This window comes from Cotesia glomerata, linkage group LG8 (genome assembly GCF_020080835.1).
Source record: "Cotesia glomerata isolate CgM1 linkage group LG8, MPM_Cglom_v2.3, whole genome shotgun sequence".
In the NCBI taxonomy this organism is placed as follows: Eukaryota; Metazoa; Arthropoda; class Insecta; order Hymenoptera; family Braconidae; genus Cotesia; species Cotesia glomerata.
In genome coordinates, this window is record NC_058165.1 from 12,373,952 (window position 1) to 12,379,937 (window position 5,986).

Sequence of the window (5,986 nt, forward strand, 5' to 3'; positions counted from 1 at the left end):
TATGATTTTTATTCTGTATAGTTATTATACTTCACTATTCGAAAAACCAAATTTTTACTTGACTTCTCCGATTTTTTACCTGAGTAAAAATCGTAGATCATCGATCGATCGTCTGTCATTTGACAGTCATTAGAAAACATATAAATTGTCAAAAAACCGTAACTCGGTGGTAGATGCACAGTAGTCTGTGAGTGAAACGAGCGTATAATGTCGGTAATTCAGGAATTTTTTACTATTCAACAATGAAAAAGTGCTGATTATATTTTTTTTTTATTTCATTAAAAATACTCAAAGTGTATAAAAAGATAGCTAAATGAGAAATTTTTAGTAACTAATCGGGATGAAAAATTAAAAAAAAATATTAAATTATTGTAATTTTGTTTATTTCAAAGTAAAATTATAAAAAATTAATCAGATTACAGGCAATCAACAGAGATCCATCATTTCAATACTTTTCAGAAGAGTTTATGGCTTACAAGTGTTGAATTTTTTTTATAGTCTTAAATGAGAAACTATAATACCTTTTGATTATGAAAAATATAATAATCAATATTGTTTTTTTTTTTTTTTTTAGAGACGAAAACTTTAATTTCAAAATTACGAAAAAATTGTTTGTTATCAAGAAAAATTATTATGAGATATTTTTTTTTAACAATTCAATTTTTAGCAATTTCTTTTCCAGATCTTTGTTTATACAGTTAATAATTTCACCATAATTTCGAAATTAAGAATTTTGTAATCATCAAAAATTTGAATCATTTATTACGATTATTATTTTGAAGTCATGGAAAAAATATAACTTTATTTAAGCTATTTTTATCTGTGCAATAAAAAAAAAAATGACTTGGTTTTGACACCTTATGATGTGACTGAATCAAATGTTTCGTGCAGTGTCTTAGATAGCCTAGCTGGTAGAGTCTTGGGCGCGCGACCAGATGAATCGGGTTTGAGTCTCGGTCGAGACTTTCCACAATATTTTTTTTTATTTTATTGTCCGTGACAGTAGCGTAAAATCACCGTATTTGGACAGTATATTGAGCGTACAGTATCGGTCATAACGTCGTAGATTCACTTTCGTATGCACCGTAAATATTCAATAAATTTATAGTAGATATCGTTCACAACGGTATCCGATGTTGACTGACAGATTGCTCGGTAAGAACGAACTTTATACGGTAAAAAGACCGTGAAATGACCGTGAAACAACCGTCATTCGACCGTGCTTTCACCGTGTCGCCGAAACCGCCAGGGAGTGCACATTTAGCTGGATTTTTACAATCAGCAATTTTGTGTCCTTCTTTTCCGCACCTTATGGCAGAACAGCATCGCACGATGGCAATCGCAGTGGGACGCCGCGACAACAGGGAGATGGACACACCGTCTCATACCGAAGATCGACGTTTGGCTAAACCGAAGTCATGGCGAGGTCAATTACTATCTGACGCAGTTTTTGTCAGGACATGGATGTTTTCGGACGTATCTTCACCGCCTTAAGCATGATGATTCACCGGAGTGCCCGTCCTGCCCAGGAATCAATGAAGACGCGAAACACGTTTTCTTTGAGTACCCACGATATTACCCACAGCGAGATGAGCTGGAGATGATCCTAAAGAAGAAAATCCAACCAGAGACAATAGTAGAAGCAATGTTGTCATCAAGAGCCTCCTGAAACGCCACCAGCACATTTGCAACAGAAGTCCTTATAGACTTGCGTTCCATCGAAAGAAGAAGAGCAAATGACAACAACTAGAAGAAAGGTAAAATAACACCTTAGCTACCAGAAGAAAGAGCAGTAGCTAGATCCTCCCCTCACGAAGTAATGCCTAACGGCGGTTTCCATGAGGGATAAGGGGAAAGAGGAAAAGGGGTTCAGGGTTTAGTGGGTAGGGGTGCTAGCGTCGAGTTTTAGTATGACACTGCGTCGAGTCGCCACATATCCAGGCCAAACAACTATGCCTAGAATCCGTAAAAAGGATTCCCCCTTAGAAAAAAAAAAAAAAAAAAAAAAAAAACACACACACACACACACAGACTCATACATATAGACACGGTGACATCACCGCGGGAATAGTCAGAAAAGTTTCCTAGGACCTCAAAACGTCGAGATCTGATTAAAACTCGATTTTCGAAAAATGGGGTAAAAACAATAACTTCCCGATTTTCGAAAATTTTCAATTTTCTTAGCGGAAAGTTGAAAAAATTTTTTTAAATGTGATTTTTTGGAATTACTTTTAAATAGCTTCACCGATCGATTCCGAAATCCAATCAGCTCTTAAGATCAAAAAACCACGTCGATCACTGTAAGCTCGGTCAAAATCGGTTGATTCGTTCGTTAGTTATCGTTGTCGAAAGAAAACCGAAAAAAGTGTTTTTTCGGAATTACTTCGAAATTCCTGGTTCGATCGATTAAAACTTGTTCTTCATGGGGCTTCCAAAACTGCGTCGAATGCCGCCAACTACGTGAAAATCGATTCATTCATTCAAAAGCTATTAATGTTTAAAAATTTTAAAAATTGTGTTTTATTAAACTGCTATTAGAGATTTGAGCTCGAAGAGCTCAAAATGACGAAAAAATCATATTTTTGAGCTCGAAGAATTAAAAAACGTAATTTGTAATTTTGAGCGCTTAAGTATGAAATTAGCGGGAAGTTGCAGGGATGACTTTTAGGGTCAACCGTCGTCCTATTTTTTTTCAACTCATACCCTCTTAAATGTTTCTATTTGATACAAAAAAAATCCTCACCAAACATAATCCCTATACTTCAACTCTAAGGGGTCGCTATTTTTATTTTACTTTCCCATTAAATTAACATGGGAAAAATTCTTTTTTGTATTTAATTAAATTTACACATAAATTACGCAATTTTTTACAAAAAACCATTTTATATTTTTAAAGTAGAGTCTTCGAGCTTTACAAATCTCAAAGGCAAAAGTATAATAATCTCTACAAAAAGACTAGTTACAGCCATTTAAAAATGACTTAATTTCGAAATTTAAAGAGATAGTTGGCAATAGATTGGGTCATTCCATGTAAAATCGACAAATTGTTGGAATCGACCAGAGTTGTGAAAATTTTAATGAAAAATATTTTCATTAACTCATTAAATTCAATTCTCTAATGAAAAAATTTTCCACTAAGAAATTTAATTTAATTGTGAATGGAAATATTTATCATTAAAAATATTTTCAAAATGATCAGCAAAAATCATTCAAATTAAAATATTGAATTTAATGGTTAATAGAAATATATAAAGTTAAAAATTTTTTTTAATGATTAATGGAAATTTTTAAAATTAGATATTAAATTTAATTATTATTACAAGTATTTTTCTTAACTTCCCGCTATAATATCAATGATTTTCAAAAAATCGGGAAGTTAGTAGTGTTATATCCGGCGTCGCCTCATATAACACTCGGGGTCTCTGCCTCACGACGAAAAGTGCAGCGCTTGCACTTTGAAGGACAATCGGACAACACCTCGATCACGCCTTGAGCACACCATTTGACAAGTTCTGTCAAACTTGCAATTTTAGACCAATAACAAAATTCAATTCCCTCTCAAAAGTCGCGACCCGAGTGCTTAAAAACCCTAAGCACCGTGGCACGCGCGTTCAATCTTTTATCAAAGAATACGAGGGAAGGTATCCTCGTAGAATCCGTGTGTGTCCCCGTACCGCGTTACGTACAAGTAGTATAAAGCACTAGGTCGCTTATACAAACTTCTAAATTCACTATTGTCCTATTTGATTCTTTAAATTATATCGTCTACGAATCGCGCCAGTGTGCTCTTCGAGCAGGATCAAGGGCCCTGTTGTCCGTAGTGATATCTTTCTCTAAATTCCAACTTTTCGATCTGTTTTTTAATTAAGGGTGGATCTAAGCATTCGCCAGAGTCGTTACTCTGTTCACGAACTCATAATTAAACATTCTAAATCACTAAATATAGTTATAAGTAAATAGTTATTAAGTGAAATATTGTGCATTGAGTGCGTCTCGCCCATAGGGCTAAAATTTTGAATAAACAGTAAAACTCCGAATATCGTGGAACCTATCATTTCTAAAATTAGTTCCTGAACCTCTTTCATTACATCGATCTCAACCACGAGAGAAGGAAGAAAAACCAATCCAGGATCTACCGATCGACAACTCAAATTTAAATCAACAATAGAATTCATAAGAGACGAAGGTAAGTTCGGTTCCTGTAATCGACTTCTCTTTAAATTTGCCGTTTGGAACTCCTGGATACCGGGAGGCGTTCAAAATCCACATTAAAAATAGAACTCTTGTAGTTTATCTACAAGAGAAAATCTATCTAAAAGCGTGTCCGAGCCTCCTCAAGGCCCACTCTACCAATAATTATTTAATTATAATTAATTTGGACACGATAGATTAGATTTTTGGTGGCAGCGGTGGGATTCGAACGCATCCTTTCGGCTTACCCGAAACAAAAGTCCTATTTAAATTTTCAAAATTCTTTAACTTTTCGAAAATTTTGGCAAAATTGTCACTCAAAATTTAGAAAACGGAAAATCTTTTCCCTTATGAACTGATCGATCCTTTAAATACCGTCTTTATTTCAAATTTCCTTCAATCTAGGGCGTTGGCTCATAAAGTTTAAAATTTTTTTTATTCCGAGTAAAATATCGTTTCATTATTCTATCGTTAAATTCTTGCATATAAAATTTTTTTTGCTGATTCAGACATTCCAGTTTATTAATATAAATTTTAATCCCACTCTTCAAACTCACCGAGTCCGTTAATAATTAGTTTTGCTAACGCAAAAATCAGCTCTCAAACGAAATATTGTTATGTTAGACTAGGGCGTCGGCCGTCAACAAAAAAAAAAAACAAAAAAAAAAAAATATATTTTTATTTGCTTTAAAACATTATTTCAATCATTCCTTCAATATCATTTTATTATTTTAATATTAGACTGTTGCACTGAAAAAGAAATTTTGCTGACTAAGACTTTTAGTTCCTTAACGCATCGTCCGTTGAACTTACCCGTCGCAAACACACTTAGCTATCGCGTTTCAATTTTGCTGACGCGAAAAATTCTTTTCAAGTTCGTCCACATCTTATTATTTTATCATAATAACAGCTGTGAACTAGTGCTGATTAAACTCTACAATTTGCTTACGGGGTGCTGTTACAATACTAGCAGTTCCTTGACCAGAAGGTCATTTCGAAACACCTTGCTGCTGTTTTACGAGCAACGAGGATCGTTCTCGAGGTTGATTCTTCGATTGAGTAAATTGTGGGCTTATTCTTCACACCCTTGCGACACAAAATCTCCCTCTCGGAATTTCGCTGCTGTCTATCGAGCAACAAAACTCTATTGGAAAATTTTGCGAGCTACACAGCACTAACAATTTTTTTTGTTTATTTGGAATTTTCTTTGTTTGTTTTATTTGTTTTGTTAAAGAAAAATTTTTTTTTTCCTCCTTCGTTATCGAACTCATGAAGTGCTAACTATAGCACCAATAAAAATATATATTGATGGTCGACATTCGAGAAGCGGTTTTAAATTTCAAATCCGAAAAGCTTACTCAGACTTCTTTAACGGTCAAATTTACCACCGCCCCTTAATAGAATCGCGTTATTGGGAAGATCCTACCTTTGTTAACCCGTCCTCTTTGGTCATAAGGAAAAGGAAATTCACAACTGATAGCGAACAGGAAATTTGTATTAAAACACCGTCAAAGGGGATACCATCAACGAGTAAAGAGAGAAGACCGGTTCCAAAACCGAACAACGCGATCCCTATTGAAGTATCACCAAAGTAATCAACTGGATAAACCAGATCCCAGTCATCCAATTAAATTGTCTCGTCGAAGGAACGCCATCTAAGAAGCCTAGGATAATAAGTATCATCCCAGCTCCAGTCAGACTATTCAAAATACCTTAGATCCCGAAATTGTATAAAACAACAACAATGGCACCTCCAAATCCAGAACAAGCAGCAGCAGCAGCAGCGGCAGCAGCA